This window comes from Passer domesticus, chromosome 4 (assembly GCF_036417665.1).
Source record: "Passer domesticus isolate bPasDom1 chromosome 4, bPasDom1.hap1, whole genome shotgun sequence".
Classification (NCBI taxonomy): Eukaryota; Metazoa; Chordata; class Aves; order Passeriformes; family Passeridae; genus Passer; species Passer domesticus.
Window position 1 is genome coordinate 73639841 of NC_087477.1, and position 22899 is coordinate 73662739.

At 40.6% G+C, this 22899-nt stretch overlaps 1 long non-coding RNA gene across 1 annotated transcript; it reads left to right on the plus strand.

The window, feature by feature from the left end:
• Positions 1 to 3217: 3217 nt before the first annotated feature.
• LOC135300096 (uncharacterized) lies at positions 3218 to 22619 on the plus strand. The gene is made up of 3 exons (XR_010361977.1): positions 3218 to 3393; positions 20129 to 20295; positions 22149 to 22619. It is a non-coding gene; the product is annotated as an uncharacterized LOC135300096 (long non-coding RNA).
• Positions 22620 to 22899: the final 280 nt, after the last annotated feature.

Genomic DNA, 22899 nt, shown 5'->3' on the forward strand with positions numbered 1-22899 from the left:
CATGGATGCAGCAGAGAGTAAATTGTCCTTTTGCATTTTGATTAAGGACAGACCTTGCTGCCTTGTTAAGTGCACTAAGCTGCAGCATTTGGACCACTTGTGAGTTGAAATTTCTTGGGTTAATGATGAAAGTTTACAGTAATAACCAGTTTTAAGAAGCAAATTAACTTAGCACTTTGAAAAGCTCTCAGCAGCTTCTCCTGAACTCCTGGTGTCTGAAATATGGAATATTTATTTAGTTTAGGTTTGGTGGGTTTTTCTGTTGTTGGTGGTAGGGTGGTGTTTTTGTGTTTGGGATTTTCTTTTCTTTTCTTTTCTTTTCTTTTCTTTTCTTTTCTTTTCTTTTCTTTTCTTTTCTTTTCTTTTCTTTTCTTTTCTTTTCTTCTCTTCTCTTCTCTTCTCTTCTCTTCTCTTTTCTTCTCTGTTGACTTGTCTGGGTGTAAGACTTTGTTTTGAACTCTGTGATGGTTTTGCCTGTCTGAAGGTTGTGGGAGTACAAAAAAAAGGTTTCAAATTGCTCTCATACCTTTCCCTTAGAAGAATCTTGCTTTAGCTTTCCCAAGGGCTATGAATTACCTTTTAGCACTTAAAAGCAGTTGTTCTTTAAAGAGATACAAGACCTTCCATCTGTGTTTGGTGTCCAAACACCTTCCTGGGAGCTTAATTAACCACTACATCTTTGGAGGTACAGGAGGAGAAGACAGTGGTGCTGTTAGGGTTGCATCCAGATTTGTAGCACTGCCCTCACAAATGGTGTTTAGGTGCTGTGGGATGCAGCAGAGAAAATTGTGAGGAGCCTGACCCTGCTCACTGGGGCTCCTGGCTTTCTTCAGAACAGTGTCCTGATGCCTGAGAAGATGCATGCACCTCCTGATGCTGGCACTCCAGTTTGTCTGCTTGGTGCTGTCATCTGTAGCCCTTTTCTACCTGCAGATGTGCTCCTCAATGACATTCCCAGCTTTGAAAAACTGTCCAGTTTTGGCCATTTTCCTGTTGCAGCTGTAGGTGCTACTCTTATAAAAAATGCAGTAGAAATTTTCTGTATATTGTCTATTAATGACTAATAAAATATTTGAGCAATGGCTAATGAAACCCCCTATTTTACACCCTTCAGAGCAGGCATTTAGAGAAAGTGCCAGACCAGAATCAGGGCCCTGCTCTCCCCCTGTGCTGTGCATCTCCTCCCTGGGACTCTGGACCTTTGTCCACAGTAATCCCAAAGTGATGAGATGAAGATGTTGTATAGTATCCAGAAAGGGGTGGTTTGCATTTTTTTTATCCACTCTTAACTGTGAATGTCTACCAAGTAATAAATAATAAAACAAAAACTTCATGGAAAGATGAGTCATGGTATCAGCTGGAACTAAATCTGGAGGGAGGGTTTAGTAGTGCAAGTGGTCAATACATATCAATATTTTCTGACTTTTAGTCATTATTCCCTGACTTTAATTCTATCTTAAATTTGTTAAATAACATTCTGCTTTGCACAGGAATTGCAGAACTGATTGTACCCAAGGGATATGTGATCTAACACTCAGCTGGGGACAGTATCAGCTATTTCAATAGAAGGTGTAATACTCAGCCATTTGAAGACAACAGGTAAAAATATATAATTTTAGACTCTTGTATCTAACAGAGATTGGTCTATAGCCTTATATATGACATTTCAATTTGTCAGTTCACTTGGAATAATTCTGAGAAGTGTTATTATAAATACACACATCCAATTCTTTCCAGTAAAAATAAATTTTTGCCTGCTTATGGTTTGGCTCTTCCCTGCAAGAACCATTTTGTCCCAGACAGATGAGTGGTTACATTTCCTTAAAGGAAATTATCTGTTTTCTCTTGGATCAAAATTTTACTTCCTCCCTCTTTACATTCATTTCTCAGATATATCTGAAATAGTAATTTGAAAAAAATGGGAGCAACTTCTTCCACCCATCCCATTGTCAGGAGTCAGCAAAAATCAGCCCCTGGCATCCGTGGTGGGCCAAGGAGAGTTTTGGGAAAGCTGTAAAAATTCAGCAATCCAGCACTCGTTAAAATTACTCTTTATTTCAACATTTCTGCTCTTAGTTTGTGCCAGTCTGCAGGAATATAGATTCCTCTGCAGATTGCAAGAACAGGTTTCTGTTTGACCAAAGGGGAAAATTCTTTAAAAGCCTCTCAAAATATTGCCAGCTTTAAAGTCTGATGAAAAACTTGATCTGCTCCATTAATTGTTTTCCAGAACTCCATTTTCTTTTAGAAATGCTTGCCTTCCTCAGCTCTCTGTCCCTCCTGAGCCCATGGTGTGTGGTAATGACACTGAGCTGTGTGCTGCAGCTGACTCTGGAGGGAAGGGAGGCCATCCTGAGGGGCCTGGGTGAACCTCATGGAGTCCAACAAGACCCAATTCAAGGTTCTGAGAAAGTAGAAGCCCTGAAGAGAAGGACCTGAGGGTGTTGGTGGACAAGAAGTTCAACAGGAGCTGACAATGTGCACTTGCAGCCCAAAAAAGCAAATATCTCCTGGGCTGTACCCAATGTGGCCAGCAGCACAAGTGTAGCCATCATATTATCTGAATAAATCATTTTGCCAGGATTTTCTCCAGAGGAGCTGAGGAGCCTCAGGAAAGAAATGTAAACAATTCATTATCTGCTGCTGTAGAATGCAACATGTGCAGCTGTGATTGGTGCATGTTGGTTGTTTCTAATTAATGGCCAATCACAGTCAGCTGGCTCGGACTCTCTGAGAGTCACGAGCTCTTGTTATCATTCCTCTCCTGTTCTTTCTAGCCTTCTGATGGATCTTTTCTCTCTATTCTTTTTAGTATGTTAGTATAGCATTTTTAATATAATATATATCGTAATATAATAAATCAACCTTCTGGAACATGGAGTCAAGATTCTCATCTCTTCACTCATCCTGGCACCCTCCAACAGAGCCATACACTAGGGTATTTCTGCCCCTCTACTGCACTATTGTGACACCCCACCCAGCTCCGGGGTCCCCAGCACAGGAAGGACATGGACCTGCTGGAGAGAGTCCAGAGGGCTGCAGAGGTGCGCCAAGTGCGCTGAAATTGGAGGGGGAAGTTTCTCTTTCAAAGAAAATCTTTAACTCACATCTAATACAGAGTAATTGCCTTACACCTGACAGGGACTGCAAATTGGTCACAGGTTTTCTGAATCATACTTAGTGCTACCTCAGCTTTTTGCTGGGGGAGTGAATTTTCTAGTCTTCTGAATTCTGAATCCCTCCGTGAGGTTATGAATCTCTGGATGGACAAAGACCAGAGACAGCCCTGGACTATGTACATATTTCTCTTTGTTTTGAAATGTCATGTGTATGAAAAGTATTTGATTACTGATGGGTTTTAAAACTTTTATGGCTTCTGCTCCATGATCTAAGGTATGCTTTTTTCTTTTTCCAACTTGTCATATTGAGATATTCCTAAAAAGATCAAAGGCAAACCTTAAACTGATTTCCTTATTTGCTGTTCCTTTTTGAACATAGATCTTTCATTATTGTCTTCCATGTAACAGTTCCCTGTCCAGGTACATCTCAGAATCACAGAACCATTTAGGTTAGAAAGGATCTTTAAGATTGAGTCCAGTCATTAAACCAGCACTGCCAAGTCCACCACTAAACCTCGTCCCCCAGGTGCCACATCTACATTTGTAAATCCCTCCAGGAATGGTGACTCAACCACTTTCCTGGGCAGCTTGTTCCAATTCTTGACAACCCTTTCCATGAGGAATTTTTTTCTAATATACAGTCTAAACCTCTCCTGGCACAGCTTGGGGCTGTTTCCTTTTTTCCTATTTCTAGTTGCCTGGGAGAAGGGTCCAAAACTGAGCACAATACTTGAGGTGTGGACTCAGCAGTGCCCAGTATCAATGCCCTGCTCCTGCTGGCCACACTGCTTCTGATCCAGGCCAAGATTCCACTGGCCTTCTTGGCCCCTGGGCACACCTGGCTCATGTTCAGCCACCCCTGACCAGCACCCCCAAGTCTTTTTCTGCTGAGCAGCTTTCCAGCCACTCTGCCACAGCCTGTTGCAGTGCCTGGGGTTGTTGTGACCCAGGGGCAGGACCCTGTGTTTGACACTGTTGTGCCTCATAACCTCGTGGCATCTTTGTTGTCCTCCTAGGTTACCCCCATTTTCAAAAGTGATAAAGTTTTTTTTCCTGAGTTCCAGGCAAAGCTCTCTGTTCATCCAGGCTGGTTTTCCTCCCTGCTGGTTCATTGTTTAGGACATGGGAACAGCCTGTTCCTGCACCTTTAGGATTTCCTTCTTGTAGATTGTTCTGCTTTCTCTCTGCTTCCTGCCCGTCTCAGCCATAGTGTGCCTTCATACAGGCATTGGCTTGATGGGCAGACCTTACCTCAAGAACTGCAGTTTAGCAGCCCTATTTTGATGCCATGTGATTTCCCTTCATCTCTATGTTAAACAGCTCCAAGTCTCTCACCCCTATTTCTGTGACATTACAAAGAAACACAGGGGTAGAGGGACCTGCAGCCTGAGTCAGATGGGTGCTGTGACCTGTGGAATGAGCAGTGCTACCTGAAAGTCTGCATTTTAACATTTAGTGCTGCAGCTGAGTTTGGGGGCATGAAACAAAAACATAGAAGAAAGTGGTAAAGTGGAGAGAACAGTCTGCAAATTTCACTGCTCAGGCCTCATGGCCTGCTGGTTCATGCCATATGTAAAAGTACAACAAACATTTATTGTAGCATATTAGTGTTCGCCTGTTTCAGCTCGATGAAATTATTATTTTTTTTTCTATGCCTGCACATTATTAGTTAAATGAGAAGCTCAGCTGGGTTTCATCACCAGAGCATCCTGGTGGAGGTACTATAATTGAATCTCCATGTAAAGCTTAGTTATACGGTCAACAAGACTATACCAAATTTTGACACAGAGCTAAAAAGCTAAAAGCTTTTCCTTTCAAGCTAGTACTGATTAATTTATTGATCTGTTTCTATTCAGATATTTATAAGTAAATACATGATTTTCTGAGTAGCTGAGACCTTACCCTGGGACCCCACTGAGCAGCTGATATTCCTGGGGAGATGCATCCCTACAGATCTGCACTGCAGCTGGCTTGTTGGTGTCCTGCAAATACTTCCCTGTTCACTAAACTGTGACAGAACAAGACTGGTGTCTCTGCAAGTGGTGGGTTTTATGCTGCCTGAATAACTAGGAAAAACATGAATCTTGAGCTAGAGACTGCTTAAAATTGTCCAACTTTCTTGTCAGTGAAAGAGTTTATCTTAAAAAAAAACCCCAAATGTATTAAAAATGAGAAGAAATTGAAGAAATCTTAGTGTTCATTAGATAAATGTATAATGGGAACACCTAGGGATTGATAGGAAAGTTCATGTTATATTCACAGAGAGATGGGATAAACTGGCACCCCTTTAAGTATTGGAAATACTGCTTTGGTACTGAGTATTTAAGCTTTCTGAAAACATAGTTTTGCTTGGGGTATTTCCTTATATTAAAAATCTTCACAAAGCAAATCTTTGTCTCTTAAAAAAAGCCTAAAGCAATCAGCCCTGTTTTCTCTCATATAAATGAAATGAAATATTAGGGAAGACTGAATATTTTCCATTGGAACTAGTTTATCTATCTTAGATTTGCCCCAGGATACAAAACCAGCATTTTGCTCTGCATGATCTCTCCTTGCACCACATCAAAAGACTTCAGTCTTTCTTAGAGAAATAACATCCTGCCCATGCAATAATTTCTAGGCTATCAGGATAAAGTGCAAATCATATCTGAGGGCTCAGGTCACTTCCAGTTTGGGTGTTTCCTGCTAAAATCCAGGGTTAGGTCCATGTCAGTATTTTTTCAAGTACTGACTTGATGCATCTGGTATAAGCAAGAGTCACATGGAGAAACTCTGCTGGAGCCATGGATTTTCAGTGTTGGCTCAGTCAGGAGAAGTGGTTAAAGTGATCTGGCTGATGTGAATTTTTTTCTGGGCGTGTCAGTCACAAATGAGAAGGGATACTGCATTTGGAATGCAGAGTTACAAGGGAAAACCCCAGTAGGAGCTATTCACATCAACTTTGTGTCTGAAGCCAATGTTCTGTGCAGCTGCCTCTGGATAAGCACAACACAGTGTCATTGGCAAGACCACAACACCTCTCTTGGTGTGAGTTGAAGCACACATAGGATGGAAGTGCAAAATCCTAGTGAGGGATGAATTTTACTGAATCCTTCTAAAGGATGGTGGTTTATGCCTGTTTTTGGTGGAGGTTGATGACCAAAAACAATGCCAGAGGACCATGCTGGAGCTTCATCCCACACTGACTGAAACTTCTTAGTGTTGCCTTATTTCCAACAGTTCAGCAAGCTTTCATTAGATACTTATGGAAAAATCTGTCTTGTCCTCAGAATCATTAAGGTTGAAAAATGACCTCTAAGACCATTGAGACCATAAAAAGACAAGAAAGAAGCCATGCCATGCAGCATATTCATTGCTTGTCTCACTCCTTCTACATGGAGCTGTTCAAGTGAAAAACTCCCACTGTCTTTTGTAGCTGAAGTTTGCTACTTTCAACTCTGCTGTGCAGGGCTGGATGTCACACTTGCCTCAGGTTAGGCAGGAGGGTGCTCAGACTGTTGGTAGTAAGGGCTTCAGGCAGCTTAAGGCTCTCGTGCTTTGTGAGTCACTACTAAAGGCTAAAAATAGGAAATAATATAAAATAAATGTACTAATCTAACAAACCACAAAGTGTGGGGATAGTAATGACTCAGTGCAGTCTCCTCTTCCTCAATTTTATAATTTCTCTTATTGCTATATTATATTTGATCTCTGAAACATTGGGGACAAGCCAGGTCTGATGCCTTGTTGAGGTGTTCTTGTTTCTCAAGATATTTTTTTAATAACGTAATGTTGGAAAAGATCTGACTGAACTGGCTGGTGGAAAACATGATAAAAACAGATCTAAAAGTAAGATGTCAAGAGAGAAAACGGGTGAGGGAAGGAGTGGAAAATGTTCATATTACAGATACCTCAAGATTTTTAGTGAAACCAGAATTTCTGAGTAGGGAAGAAAAGGAGAGTGAAATACATCTCATTCTCATGTTTGCAGCTGTAGATCTCTAATCAGTGATAACGAGAAGGAAGGAAAACAAGAGCAGCAGATTTCAGGATGTTTGCATCTTGACCAAGCTGGGATACAACCAGTGAGTGGTGATGGAAGAGACAGTTTGGTACAGGAAAGCCCAGGGAAGTGCAGAGTGTGCTGGGATTGTCCTACAGCAGAACTGCAGCATGTCAGCCATCAAGCAGGACTAAGTTTGAGATGAACTTTCAGTCATTTGGTCTTGTGGGTGTTTGGGGTTTTTTGGGGGTTTGTTTTTTTCTCTTTTTTGTTTTTGCTTTGTTCTTTTCTTGGTGTTTTTTTTTTTGTTAGTTTTTTGGTGGTGTTTTTTTTTTTTTTTTGTTGGTTTGGTTTTTTTAATGGATGTTGCTTTGTTGGGATATTTTTTTAGTGTTGAGGGGGAGGAGTTGGTCTCCGAAGTTCTTTGTTGGCTTGTATTCAAGCTTTGAATTTTGCTAGTTGTCTGTCAGGAAACCTTTCCTCAAATGTCCCATTCCTCTGCACACTGAGAAGATATTTGGAAGGTTGTAAGAATCCTCAAAAGATTCTTGCATCCCATGTGTTGTGCTGGAAACCCTTTATGCCACTCTAAATGTGACAGTGCCTGGCTAGATGGAAGTCTTGATGGAGAAGCCTGAGTGGACTCAGAATTTAGTGAAATTTCTGTATTATGAAGAGACTTCTTACAAAAAGCCACAAACACTGAGCTGTTTCCCATTATGTTGTTTCACAAATCAAGCAGTCTTGCATGTGGCCATCCATATGGATTGTTAATTGGAGAAACTGTGGATATTCAACAAAAGACATCCCTCAAAAAATATTTTCCACTTCTCTTCTGTCCTCATCTGGATGAAAAGGTGAAAAGTGTGAAGGAGGGCATGATGTGACCTCTGCCAGAAAAGGTCAGGGCTCAGGAGGGAAGGGCTCCAAACCTGAATTCACACAGAACTCAGTGCTGGAATCCTGGCTGAATTTTTGCTAACTGGCACATTTTGAACTTTCACAGGAAAGGTCAAGATAGTTTAGCAGGAAAAAGAGCTGCTGCCAAATTCTAATGAGTTTCTTATTTTTTCCCATGTGGGAATAACCCTGAACTATCTAGATAAGTTTAACATGGTGCAATGCCAACAAAATGAACAGTTACCCTGAGACAAGTTCATCCTTGGCATGACTGCTCACTGAGCTGCTTTTGCACCAGGGATTGGTTTCACTCAGCTTTCCTTTAAGGTACTTTTCTGAGCTCTAACAAGCTGAGACATCTGAATAAAATAGTAATTTTACATCAAAAATATTAATAAAGCAGATATTTCAGATACTTTACTTGCAAATAATTCATTGCACTAAATTAGTTTTTTCTAATCAATTAGGAGTCTGCCAGGTACCAGCAAATGGTAATTTAACAGCAGGAACAATTTTATTTATTTTTAGAGAGGATGAGAACCGATTTATTTAAAATTGTTCCTCCAACCCGCAGGTCCCAGGCTGAACACTTCCCTTCTAGGACACAAAGGCCTTTTTTTCCACCAGTTTTCTTATTTGGAACAGGGATGTATTGCCTTAGTGCTGCTCTGAGCCTAGTTATTTTATTTGCTGTTGGAGCAGCAAGTAAAATATACCATTATATGATTTATGTGTCTCAAGGACAAACTGAAGGTCTGCAGAGACATATGAGTTCATCTATTGCTGGCATGGGGTTAACAGGGTGGTACAGACCTCTTTTGCAATCAGCACAGAGACACAGGGGACCAGAGTGACCCAGAATGTCCACATGGTGATCCAAGCCCTTCTACAGGCACACACAGTGCTTGATAAATTCTCCTTGTTACCCTCCAATGGATGATTCTTTGGTCTAACCCAATTTGTTTGTTCTCATAGGCTCAGACCTGCCTACAAGTAGCTAACAGAAAGCACTGGGTACAAACTCTACCTGAACCCTCACTATTCTCTGGTATTTGGATGCTTAATGTTGTATTTTTGCACCAGCATATAATACAAATAGAAGAAATGTATACATATAATACAAAGAGAAGAGCCTTGTTAGTCTGTGTCATTTCTGGTGGTGGAGTTAGAACTGATCACTTTTTGCTTGATGAATTTGGAGCTCAAAGTGCTTTCCAGGAGGGGGAGGATTACAGCTGTCCCTGATCACCAGGCTATAGGCTGGATTTGTGCAGTGACAATATTCCCCTTCAGCCTCTGATACCAGACCTGGTACTTGTCCTTGGGAATGCAGCAGGGAGCAGCAGGGGAAGCCTGGCTGCAGTGCTGGGTAGCAGGACAGTCACTTCTGTCTTAACTTAACTGAAGCACTGAAGGGTTATACAGACAAATCTGTATCTAGGCTGTAATGTCTTGGTTTGGTGTGTTTTGTCATGGTCCTATCTGAATAACATGCTAAGAATCACCTCTTAGTGTCTAAATCCTGAATCCTAAAGCCTTTGACTTCATGACAAATGTGAAAGAGTTCTCTCAGAGTCCTCTCTACACATTTTTGGGTGCATGCTGGAGACAACGAGATTGGATGCTGGAAACCATGGAATGCACCCCTGACTCTGGTAGCTGCACTGCCAGGGGCTTTGGTTTTCTCTGCCTGGCTGTTCTGACCAAGGCCCAGTTCCAGCTGCATGTTGGTTCCAAGTGTGTCAGTCCAAGAACATGCTTTGATAGTTCAGTAGGGAAACCAAAAGGCAAATGCTTCTGCTTTGGCACCCCCAGCACAGAATGCAAAGCTCCACAGAGTCTGGCAAAGCCCATGCAGCCTTCAGTAGATTAAAGGAATATGGCTCAAAAGAAAAAGGCATTTGACCTCAGGCAAAGGCAAATACATTCCATGTAATTGTTATTACTGCTTTTCAGTATGATTGAGAAAAACTGAACAGCTTGAGGTTGCCGCATTTAGTGCCCTAATTGGTTCCATATTTCACTGGGTAAAATCTGAAATACTCTTGTTTTATGGAGTTCAAGATTTCTCAGTATCTGCTTCCACAAACTCTGCATTGTTTTACTCTCTAGTTGCAGTTTGGTGTGCACAGCTGCTGTCTCAGGTCAGCTTTAAGGGGAATAACTGAGGTACAGCCTCTAAAGAGAGACAGACCATGCCTGAGGCAAGTCTGTTTCCTTCCATGGGAAACTTCATCAAAGTCTCTCAAGGAAAGAGAGGGCTGCCCTTCTCCTTTGCTTTGAGTTAAAACAACAAAGTGATTTCTGAAGATGCATGTTTTAATAGTTGTTATTGTACTTAAGAAATAGCCATAGTAATATTAGTATTTTGGTACAATATATTAGTGCTATATATTCAGTACTATTTGATGCCAAATACACACTAAGCACTATACAAAGCTTCAAAACAAAGACAGCCTCTGGCATAATCCAAAGGCTTTGTATAGCAAATTTCCTGTTAACTAAACACACATTTTCTCACTAATTTAACTGAAACAACGGACAGGCATAAAGTTGAAGCATAAGCAGGAGTGTTTTGCAGATCAAGGATTTGAGAATTTTTAAGGCCATGAATCAAGGTCCAGGGAACTCAGTGGGAGGCTCCAACAAACCAATATTTTAGAAGTCAGGTTGTTAAAACAGTAAATTGGAAAAAAGATCCTTGAAATTCTGGCTGAGAACTGAAATTTGTAAGATATTCAATTACCTGAACACCCGGAAAGGGAAGAAATGGAATGACATAAAATGCTCTGCAAGGCGCTGAAGAGGAAACTGTTCCCAGAGCGCTGCTCAGGGATGCTCCCTCCAGTGTTGCCTTTCCTTTAACACCGAGTTCATTAACTTATTTGATGTGTTACAAAGAACTGAAAAACGGAGGTTTTGTTGTGGGTTCTTTGTTTGTTTGTTTTAAACCCCTAGTTTAATGTGCACGTGTGCCGTGGCTTCCTGGGCAGCCCGTCCCGGGGCTGGAATAACCTGCCCGGCAGTTTCTCTTCTCTTCCACATACCGAGTCCCTCTAGTGGTGCCATCCCGCAAAGTTTTCCTCCTACATCCCCAAATTATTGAAGAATAAAAGCAAACCTAACCGAACAAATATTTTAATGCAGCCTTCCATTAGTGAGGATACTACAGCGTTGAGAAGTGCACATTTGTTTGGTCAAAGCAGCATCACGCTGCTGGAAATTCGTGTACCATGGGAAATGCTGTGCCTTCAGTTTAACTGGAGCTGAAACTGTTTTCAGTGACAGCAGAGCGGGGTCCTCAATTTTCAAGCAAGCTAAAAATACAATATGTTTTTCAGCATGTGAAGTTTTATGCTCGGCTCTTTTTAGAAAGATAATTTAGAAAGGTTTCTTTGAGCAAATGTATTTCCATGGTGACCTTGTGAGGGACAAGCTTGGTATTATCAGTGTGCATATTGCAAATATGGGAGTTAGAGTTGGGGCCACTGTGTTCACAAACAGGGAATTATATTTCTGCTTTTTTGAAACAATAAAATGTTGGAATAAAATAACAGTGAAAGGTTGGAAAAGAAATGGAAGCTGGTGAGAGTGAAATTAAAGAATTGAGAAATGCAGGATGGTCCTTGAAGCAAGCACACCTGCATGTGAAATGCTCAATACACCATTGTCTTCATTTTAATTCTTCGTGGGTTTGAGGTGAGCTTTTTTGTTGTTGTTTTGTTGGATTTTTTTAAAGCCGTGTATTTAGGTAAATAGGAGAAACCACAGTTGTTTGCAGAGGCTTTTTAAGCTCTCAGGGTTCAGAGCAATCAGAGCAGATGTGAAAAGTGCTTTAGCTGGCTCCAAACCCTGGCATGATGAGGCACGGGGCGAAGGCGGCAGCGATCCCGCAGTGACCCGGGTGGCAGGGGACAGGTGATGGCTGTCCTGGTCCTGACTGTGGGACCAGGAGCCCCCACAGCACTGCAGAGCTGCTGGTGGAACACTGCTCACAGCCAGGACAATCCCAGACTGGTTGCAAAGGGTGCAGCAGCAGCACAGCACTGCTGCAGCAGCCAGGGCTGTGCTGGAAATGCAGCGAGCAGGAGTGGTGCAGCTGCAGTAAATGTGGGTGATCCCACTTGGGTCACTTCCCTTTGGAGCCAGGTAGGGATTATCCATTCTGCACTGCTCTGCTTGGATCCTCGGGTGCCTGAGTTGATGGACTGTGTTCCCCATTTCACACAGTGCCAAGGTGCCACTGGGTAAAAGCACCTGATATTTCTCCTGTGTTAGGCACTTATTTGATAAAAATTCAGCTTTATCTGGGAATTCATTACCTCAGTTAGTCTTAGGAATTGAGAGATTCATGTGGAGAAATCAAATTAATTTCCTTTCTTCTACCAGGTTGTCAATCAAGGTATGAAAAGCAAAATGGTATAATTTTTCTCTTTTTTTCCTAATACCCTGAGGTTAGATGAGATTAAATATACTTTAACCCAGCACCCCCATGCAATGCTCTGCAGAGATACCTGACCCAAGTCTGGTGAATGACAAATAACTGAGTCTGCAGGGAAGTTTGACTTTTAATAGATTTTTTTCTAATCGTATCTTGCTTTCAAGAGAAAGATCATTGGGAAGCCTAGAAAGGCAGTGGGATAGAATAATAATCAAAGAAAGATCTGGATTCACAAATTATTTTTTTAATTTCAAAGCATAAAGTGGAAAGCCATGATGGATGCCTGATGTTTGTGTTTATGCCTCTCCATGCAGAAGCGTGCTGACCAGGGATGGAAGGTTAGGGAATCAATACTGAGAACTGAAGTAGCTTTTAGATGCTCAGCTCCTGCTGCGCTTGGTCTAATTTGCAGTTTGTTTTAATCCCATTTTAAATGGTGCTGGAGGAGTGTGCTTTATCTCAGCGAGAAATCCAGAGAAGCTGGTAGTTGAAAATAATGGATCATCAGGAAAAAAATGTGGGGATAATGTGTGCAGGGAAAACTTCAGCCATGAAACTCTTTTGGAGGCCTGCAAGGCCACATCTCTGCTCATTTTTTACAATTAGAAATGAAACCCAAAACTATTATAAGAAATAATTCATGACAGTGCAGCAGGTGGGTTTTTTGGGTGTTTTTTTGGTTTTGGTTTGGTTTGGTTTGAGGTTTTTTTGGTTTTTTTTGTTTGTTTGTTTGGTGGGGGTTTTTTTGTTGTTGGTGGTGGTGGTTTTGTTTTTTTTTAGGCTGAAATCCCCAAAAGAACTACTATAAATCTGTTTTAGCTGACAGAAAAAATTCATTCCCAAACTTTCAGAAGTGGTCATCTGGGGAGAGTCATGATTCTCCCCTACATGCTGAATCTCACCTTTCACAGCCCTTTGAGAAGTCAGTCCAGCTGAGTTGTCCAACTATAAAACATTCCTAGTCCATCCCAGAAACCCACAGCAGTTACTGTGTGTTCCTTTGGCAAACTGATGCTTGCAGCAAAATGCAGCAAAAGAGGTGAATGTTGAGCAGGAATCCCAGAGGGTGGGGCATGGCCCTCACCCTTCACCGAGGAGAAGGTTTGGTCAGTGAAATGTCCTCTCACTCTGCTCCTTGGCAGCCCTGTTTTGTAGGGATCCAGCAAAGACTGGAAAATGTCAACCAGTGAAATGGAAAGTGAACTGAGAAAGCTCATGGAGCCTGACTCCATTCATTGCTACAGCAATAACTCCCCATGAAAGCAGAGCAAAGAAATGTTTTAGATGATAATGTACTTTTAAAATGCAATACTCCTAGCAAGAAAACCCTCTCTCATTTTAACCCACGGATCTGTGAAATCCTTTAATGACACTGATAAGCTGCTTTGGCTTCCTAAAGGGTTTCTCAAGTGGGAATGAATTTAGCAACTCCTACCTTGCAGTTACTGGTAAGAATCTAGATATGTGAGTCCTTAAACAATAAAAGTTTTAAGAACATACTCTGAGTGACTCCTCTGTCTTCTCTTATTTCTTCAGATTTCCAACCTCCTCAAAAAGGTAGAGATGCAAATGCAACTAAAAGTTGCTAGCTGTCCTTTGGATGTTAATCCCCATTTGCACTTTTCAAAGTCCAAAGAAACATTCCCAAAGGACTTATCCCAACCAGAGCTATCCCATGTCAGGGCAGAGTAAAAAAGATATTTCCTGAAATGCATTTTTTTTTCTATTGGCAGAGTGCAGCTACCTTCTTACAATATCTGATGCTTTATCTCCATATATCCATCTCCAGCCAATCCACCTTCTCTGTTTCTCCACAAAGACAAGGCACAAGAGCTCTTCCCTGCCTGAAGGAGGTGAGGGCACTGGAGGGGTTACATCCTGTGGTGTCCTTGCAAGTGGCACAGGCTGAGGAGGAACAGCAGAGATTTGTTGGATTGTATCCCTCTGACCCATCCAGAAAGGGTCCCTAGAGGCACAGCAAGGGCTGCTTGCCTCTCCTCTGCAAGGCTGTTGTACTTCCATGCATTTTCTTCTACACTTTGAAAAACACAGCCCAGGGAATCAGTGGCTTATTTGGCTTGTAAGTACATTTTTGGTGTGAGTCGCTGAAGTGTTAACCACACCTTCTGTGATTCCAAACCTGCCAACCAATAGTGTAGTTTTACTTAAATTACGTTTGACTAGGAGAATTCAGGTACCTTGCAAAAGGAAAAACTTGAAACAGCTCTGTTACAGGCTGGTATTTTGGCGTTAGCCTGTTTTTTTTGTTTTGTTTTTTTTTTTTTTTTCTTTTAAAGTATTTAAACAGAATCTTAGAATGTATTTAATTTTGAAGTACATTAATTTGCTCGAAGGCCTTAGAGTAGCCTTATCTCTGCACCTGCTTAGTCTAAAAAACCCCAGAAATTCTGTTCTGCTAAATTCAGATTAGGCTAGTTTGAGATTTAGATTTGTAAGGGAGAAAATCTGGGGCTTTTAGATTCTTCATAGAACACAATGAAAAAGAAATTGTGAAATTGTTTCAATTTCTGTGGCCAGCTAAAAGAGAATTGAGAGAATAATTCCCTTTAATTTAAAATTGAAAGTTAGAGGGATTTTCTTTTCTTCTATTCAAAATAGGGAAAAATGTTGAGTAAAGAGGCCAAGTAAAAGTTTAGTTCCCCTGGAAAAAAAAAGTTTTTATTTTGGGGAAACTTTTATTATTTGTTAATATAAATGCATGATAGAATAATTTCAAAAGTAAATGTTGGGAATATATTTAAGTTTTCCCTGGATTTCCCTTTGAACTGAAACTGTTTAATCTAATCCAAATGCCCAAACTGTTTCATTCCTCTTGAGTCAGGATTTCTCAGAGAAGGAGCTGTCTGGGAAAAGCCTTCCCGAAGCCCAAGAAAACAGGAATTCTCAGGGGTAATGCCCACCTGGAGGCTGCCAGGAAGGACCATGTATGTCCCCTGTATATGGCAAAGAATGAAGGTCCTATGGCACAGGGAGTCCAGGAGAAGGATCTGGAAGCAGGGAGGTATTTTCTTGAAGTGAAAAGATCCAACATTATAGGACTATATAATATATAATATGGTTCTTATAACACTATGTAATAGGACAGGCTAAATAATAAAAAATCCAGGATATATATATAAAAATCCAGTAATAATGAGATTATTCATATAATATAGGATATCTAATATCAGGATATTCCCAGGCTGGGGAACATGAAGCTATGGATTGCAGGGTAATAAAATAATTATTTCCAGATCTCTGGTCACTTGTCATCATCTATTTTTCTTCACTGTCAGTACTGTGATTTGTAAGAAGTATAAAGAGAGTGTGAGAGATTGCAACATCTGAGTCAGCTCAGCTCAGGCACAGCAACGTGATCCAGCCAGAAAGAACAAAGCTAAAGGTCACCTGTACCCTTCTGCATGTTCAGCTCCTCAGGTTTTTGCCTTTGTGAGTCACTGGCTGTTCCAAACTTCAGACTGAATAAAGCAAAATCATGACGTGAGCTACCAGTTTGATTAGACCAGTTTCTTGAATAAGGGAAATATTCTTTCTAAATGGACAAAACAAGTGTCTTGGCATGGGCAGGGATAGGTTTCATAAAGTTATGGTGGGGAAAGAGGTAGCAAAAAAATTGTCAGCTTAGCACACAGGTGTATTAGCTGTATTTAGTCAGAGTAGCCAGCATCCTGCAGGAGCCCCTTCCTTTCACTGGCCCTTGGGGTGAAAGCCCAGCAGTGGCTGCACACTTGGAGAAGGCATTCCAGGTGGAAGAGGTTATCACTCTCAGTCATGAGCATGATCATTGCCAGTGCAGCCTCAGACAGACTTTTTCCTCATTGCAGAAACACTTAAAGAAGAGAAAGGCCAGTACAAGCATAAAACCCACCTAGTGGCACTGAGCCTTTCAACAGGGAGTGTGCAGGCTGTATCTCTTTGATGTCCAGCACCAGGGTCCTTGGCAGCTTCTAGAAACAGCTGCCACACCAAAATCTCTCAGAAACAGACAGTTCACTGTAATTGTGTCATTTGACACTCCCCTTCCCACAGCTGAGGGCTGCAGGGAAACCAGAGGGACCTGGGATCAGTGCATAACCAGAAGAGCTCTGTTGCTGTGGCTTCTAGAGCATCTCCTTGAACTCCCTGAGTAATTCAAGTGTTGTGTGGGATAAGCCCCTCCTCCTCATTGCAGGGCTTTCACCCTAAGGTGTAACTTACACCTGTAAGCCAAGAGAAGGGAATCACAAGCAGCTAAAGCCACGAGATTTACACACCTTGCCTGCCAGATTCCTCTCAAGATGAAGGTCACTCTTCACTAGGATACCCTAGCCACCATTCGTGTGCATGAGCAGTCTTGGCAGTCCTTTCAAGCTTTTTGGTGGTTTAGTACCACAGCAGGAGGGGCCAGGTGAGCAGTTTTTGAGGGCTGTATGTAGCCCTCTTAATCTGTGCTGGAAGTGGGAATATTGGATGAGCTGCTCTAGAATGCTTTCTATTAAGTATGTAGCCAGCCTTTACAAGTAGGGCATACACTGCCCATATTTCTAGCCATTTAATTAATCAGTGCAATGAATGCAATTGAGACAGGTAATAAAAAGTCCTCTATTCAACCTTAAACTGGCACATAATTTCACCTGTCAACAGTCTGTAGTACAGAAGGTTGTTTCTGAAAATCCTGGCTCTAAAAGTTACTGAGCTACTTACGAAAAAGCACTTAACTGTCAGTGAGTCAGCATTCAGAGGTCTGAAACTCACTTCCAGGAATTGTGTGATTTACAAGGCTTGACTTTCAAACTTGGCCACAGCAAGAGAAGAAGTAAAAACATTCTGAAATAAAACTGCCACATGCCTTTCATATGCAAAGCACAATAAGAAAACTGTCAGTCTCTTGAGACATATCTGCACCTGTCATTTAAAATTAGAGAGTAGTGGAGTAATACTCTGTCTCAGTAATTTTCTGTTTGGAGTCACAGTTTCTTGACTGATGTCAAGTCCAAAGATATTACTGAAACAGAAAAAATTAAGTATTCTTTAAATTTCATGGTACAAATGAAGGCAATTCCTGTTCTTTTGGATCCCTTAAATGTGGAATGACTGTGTTTGGTGTATTACCAGCATCATAACAGCTGATGGTGTCTGCTTCAGGCTGTGCTGTTTGAGCAGAGATAACAGACTCCTGGCAGCAAAAGTTTCACTGTTATTATTTAATGCTGATATTCCCATGAAGCTCAGGAAAACTTTGACCAGACACATTTCCAAAGATGATTTCCAAATATTACCAATGCTATTCATGTGGAAGTAAGAAAAGGTGCAGGTCTTATTTAGGGAATGAGATTAATAATTCATTTAGATGGTTAAGACAAGGGAAGTGACCATTTCTAGGTGACCATCAACCACTAAGCAGGATTGGTAGCAGTCTCTTAGGGAGAATAACTTCTGCTCCTGGCAGTGCTTTCAGCAGCTCTTGGAAATAAGTTGCTATCTCATTTTCTTAATTTCCTGGCTCTGTGTCCTACTTTTCAGACAGATCATTTTCCTTTTCATTAGCGATGTTATGGTAAAGGTGTAATTCGTACTTCTAGGAGCTAAAGCAGTCACAGGGTTATTAATCATGGAGGCAATGTAACCTGATAAGACCCCATGGCTGGAAGGGGAGTCCATTCTCCTGGCAGAGACAAGGCAAGGCAGAGGCTGGTGGCTGCACTTTGCTGGGAGGCAGAGCATCCACCCCTTGCACCAGAGTCTTGGCTAACCAGATTATATTGTTCCCCTTAGTGTGGTATGTTCTAATTGGAGTGAGGTACATGCCAGCAAAGAATTAAACAGATTTGTGGCAAGCCTTGTATTGTTTCTTTTGGGATTTTTTAGGAGTGGCATTTAGTGCTTTTATTTGCTAACTCCTCTGTTGCAGCAGAAGTTACTGTCCCTTTAACTGGTAAATGCTCCTGAAGAATATATAAATAAATACATAGACAGTACTAGTGGCTCTTATATGTGTTGACTTTTTCTCGTCCTTATGGAAAAATTCATTACTTTGAAAATTCCCAGTGTCATAGTATGCAGCACCTTGCATTGCTGTCAGTCCATTTTCAGACCTGGTTATGCCATGGGGACAACCTGGTTTTATCTTGTCAGAGCAGATGATGTCTTCATGTTTGTGGATACAGGTAAAGTCCATATAATGACTGTCTGAAATGTTTAGCAGATTCTATTCACTTAAGTAGATGTTTAGGCTCGTATATGTGATTTGTGTAGTCTTGAAAATTTGCCTGAAAACAGATTTTTTTATGTCTTTGACAGAAATCTGAGCTTTGCAGTGAGAAAGTGGTCATCCCCTTAAGAACTATCTATTCTTTGTTTCCTTCTTGTTCATAAATTCTTCACATATTTCTTTTGTTTATTCAATACAAACTCAATTATATTTGACAAATTAAAAGCCCTGTCAGTGCAAGGTACAAGAACATATAAAATTATTTGGAACAACTTGCTTGGGTTTTATCAGAACAGAAGAGGAGCTGTTTTCCAAGGTTGATGCCAGGTCAGTAAATAAAGAGGAATAGTTCAGTGGTGGTATGGCACTGCAATTTTATTTAAAACTGCAATATCCCAAGCCAAATATTTATGTTCCATCTGGAAGCCAACAGGTGACCTGCCTAGGTTTTTCTGCACAGATGGTATAAGACTTTAAGTGTTTTATGAGTGGGAAAAAAAGAGAACCTTACCATGTAGAAATCAGGAAATTCTCAAAGCAGTAAAATTGCATACTGTGTTATCAACATCCTAAATAAGGTAAGAAGAGTTTAGAAATGTTCATGGGCACAACTCTATAGGAACAGTGTGGCACCAGCCAGAGGACTGACAGTACTCTACATCTACTTGTTTTCCAGAGCAAACAGCTATTCATCATCATAATTCTGAATTAAATTGACTTCTAGGGCTTTTCCTGGGCTGAGGTAAGAGGCAAAGAAAAATGCATTTGAAATGAGCAAGTATTTAAAGTTACTTAGTCTGAACTCAATGCACAGATAAGTGTTAGGTATGAAGGATCCCTATTTTTCCACACTGGTTTTCTGATTCTCTAGTTAGATCTCAACAGTATGGTGCAGAGTGGGCTACTTATATGTAACAGCATGAAATACCACATATAAAAAAGTTGTGAAAATATTATCTCTCTGAAGAATATTGTATTGAAAACACACCAAAATAGGCAAAGAAAATACTCTCATGTGTAAGTAGACAAATGTGTACACATAAATAATATGATCTTTATCGCCAATCTTCTTAAAATCACAAATAATCAAATGATAATCAGCAAAAATCACCCGCCTGCTGTAACAGGCCTCTGTGCCTTTACACATTTGGAGGAAAGCATGCTATTTCAATAGACATTGCATACAGTTAATAGATCACTTGGAAAAGGCAGCTGTAAATAATTTCTTCTCATGGCCTCAACTGTCTATTTATGTCTTATCAGGAGATGAGAATTTGAGTAGATGTGATTACCTGAGTTCAAAGAAGAAAACATTTTAACCAGGACACCTTTCCATCTACTTTTGTTTTGGTGAGGGTTATTTGTGTTCTTATTAAATCATCTAATAGCAATCAAGTGAGGAAAGACAGGAGGGTAAACAAGCTGAAAATTAGACAAGAAAGCATCAAGAAAGATTTCCTTATTGTGTTTTGCAGGCTGCAGAATTTGGCTTTAACATTGCAGGAAGTTGGGAGGTACTTGCCTGTACAAACTCAGAGTCCAGCTGACTTCATTGAGTCTGCATGGGCAGCCACTGAGCCACACACCTTCAATCCTGGAAGGATTCACTCCCAGACAAGAAGAAAAATGGTGAAAATCCGAGGTGAGAACTGCTTCACCAGGGACTCTGGGAGCTCTGGACTGAAGGAGTGTCACTGCATGGAGGTGTTGCCATGTTTTGCTCCTGGGCTGGGGGGAGAGAGGCACTGTTGTAGTGCTTCATCCTTGTTTTCCTTTTTTGTTTGAGAATTTTTCCAGTGAGAGATTTTCCCATCTTCTCACCTAAAAAAAGGCCTTACTAAATTAACAATATTTTTAAGCAATGCTCTGAAAAGATACATGGCATCTTTTTGGTTTTTGTAAGTCTCATTGTAGTATCGGATATTTTGGTGTTGCTTGGCCTGTTTTTTCCCAGCATGTCTATCCAATGCATAAATAACTTCCCGTGGTGAAGCAGCTCTCTTGTTAACAATGGATCATATGGAATATGAGTTAAACAGCAGTACAAATGATTATGTATTTGAGCAATTCTGCAGGGCTGCTTGTTTCTAATCTTTCCCTGTTACATTATGGGGCTTACTGTTACAACAAATCATTGGAATTGGTCTTGCAATGGGAATGGTAGCCATCAACCAGATGCTCAATTGCACACCAGAGAGTTACTGAGGAACAGGCACAAAAGGCACAACAGCTCAAAGAGGTGACTCTACTCTCAGAGCTAAGGCAAGCCACTATGGTTAGAAACCATTGAAATACAAAAAAAGTAATTAAAAACTTTAGTATAAAAAAGATTTTTAAAAACATTAAATAATTGTGTTGAGTTCTTGATATAAAAAGGAAAAATTAAAATGAAATTTTAATGAAATACAGTTTATTGTGACTGTCCCAGTTGTCTCTCATAAATGTTATGATCCTATTTCTCACTTTTTATGCTCACTGGGGTTCTCAAGACACCAGTGAGCAACAGGCCATTTTGGAGCTGCTATCATTGAGGGCATATGTTGCTTAATTCCTGAAACAAAGCTGTTGCATAGTGTGCTCTAAATGTCATTGCTGCCACTTAGAAACTGAGATGATTTGCATTCCTTTTAATAAATTAGGTATTTAATTACATTATAAATGTAACCTCTAATTGAAGCACCTGCTCCCAGTGGGCATAACTCCATGATGATTTTGCATGAACTGCCTAGAAGTAGATTCATGCTGCTGCAGGAGTGGGTATCTCACTAATCGGCACTTGAACATTATTCTTGAGAATTTTTGCATCTTAATGGATCTTCCCCCAGGATATCTCTTAGGACGATATTTGTTTTGCTGTAGTGTGTTGCCTTTTGTTCTTGTCCTCCACTTGTGGACATTTGTGTGTCTGCACTCTTCCTTTGAGAGCTTTTCTTTTCCATGCTTTGATACCCACTGCTGTCTCACAGAATATAAAGGTGGGTGCAAGTCCCCAGTCCAAGTGGGTATTTCATGCCAGTGGTGATACCCTCTGCTTCTAAACCAATTTAACTGTCTGAATACAGCACAGATTTTTTTAATATCTATAGTGTTACTGAGGCTATTAGTTGAGCTCTGATACCTCAGTTTGCTCTGTGTGGAAACTCATAAACCAAATGTAGAAGAACAGTTCTCTTCTGAGGATGCCACATAAAATTTCATTGTATGCTGAAGTCTGATTGTTAAAGATTAAAAGGGTTTAAATATATTTATTTGGCATAGCCTCTTGGATAAGGTCTAGTCTAAGCAGTTATTTTCTTCTTATCTATGATTTGTTTTCACATCAGTAAGAAATTTTATTTTTTGTTATTTTCCTTATGTTACTTCATACTGTTTCTGGCCAATTTAATTCTCAATGTGACTGAATCAATGCATTTAAATAACACCTGCCTGTGTTTTGTATATCTAGAGAATGTTGTGAAATCATTACATTTAACTGTTGTTGCTGTTTGATTGCAGATCATCAAGGTGTTGGCCAGATCAGATACAAATGACAATAATTTGTGCCAGGTGATTGAAGAGAAACTTTGCAGTTTTCTTGCCTGATTCATGTTTCCAAGACTAGCCCTGGATTTGCCTCTGTGTTTCTGACTAGTTTTCCTGTCAGCTTCCAAGGGAAGATGCAAACCTGGTGCTCAAACCTGAACAAACAAAGCACCCTCACAGCAGTCAGGGGTTTGGGGCCAATCCCTGCAGCAGCTGTGCAGTTTGGCTGCTGAAGAAGTGATGAAAGCTCTGAGGAACAGCAAAAGATATTAAGAATTGTTCAGATTTTAGGCAGTTTCAAAGTCTCACTCTTGCTCTCAAATAGTACAATAATTTCAGCAGCACATTAAATTTGGAATCAATGACCTATGGTAACTTACTCATGTCAAGATACATTACCAGGCACCACACAGAGGGCTCGGGAAATAAAAGAAAAAAAGACTATTTGTGTTTTGCTTATGTTTAGTTTCTTCCCAGCTCCCTTAGGATCTTTTATAATTATTAAGCTCTCACTTCATTATTAATATAAGTTTTCTGCATGCATTTGAACTTGGTCTTTGTTCTACCTGACACTGGCTGAATACACAGTACTGGGGACATATTCCTTGGGGTTTAATTTACTCTCACCATGCTTCTCCTGGTTCTCATAGTAGAAGAAAAATTATCAGGCATTTGCCATCTAATAAAAGTCTGGAATTTAAATTCAAAACAATGTAGTTTTCAG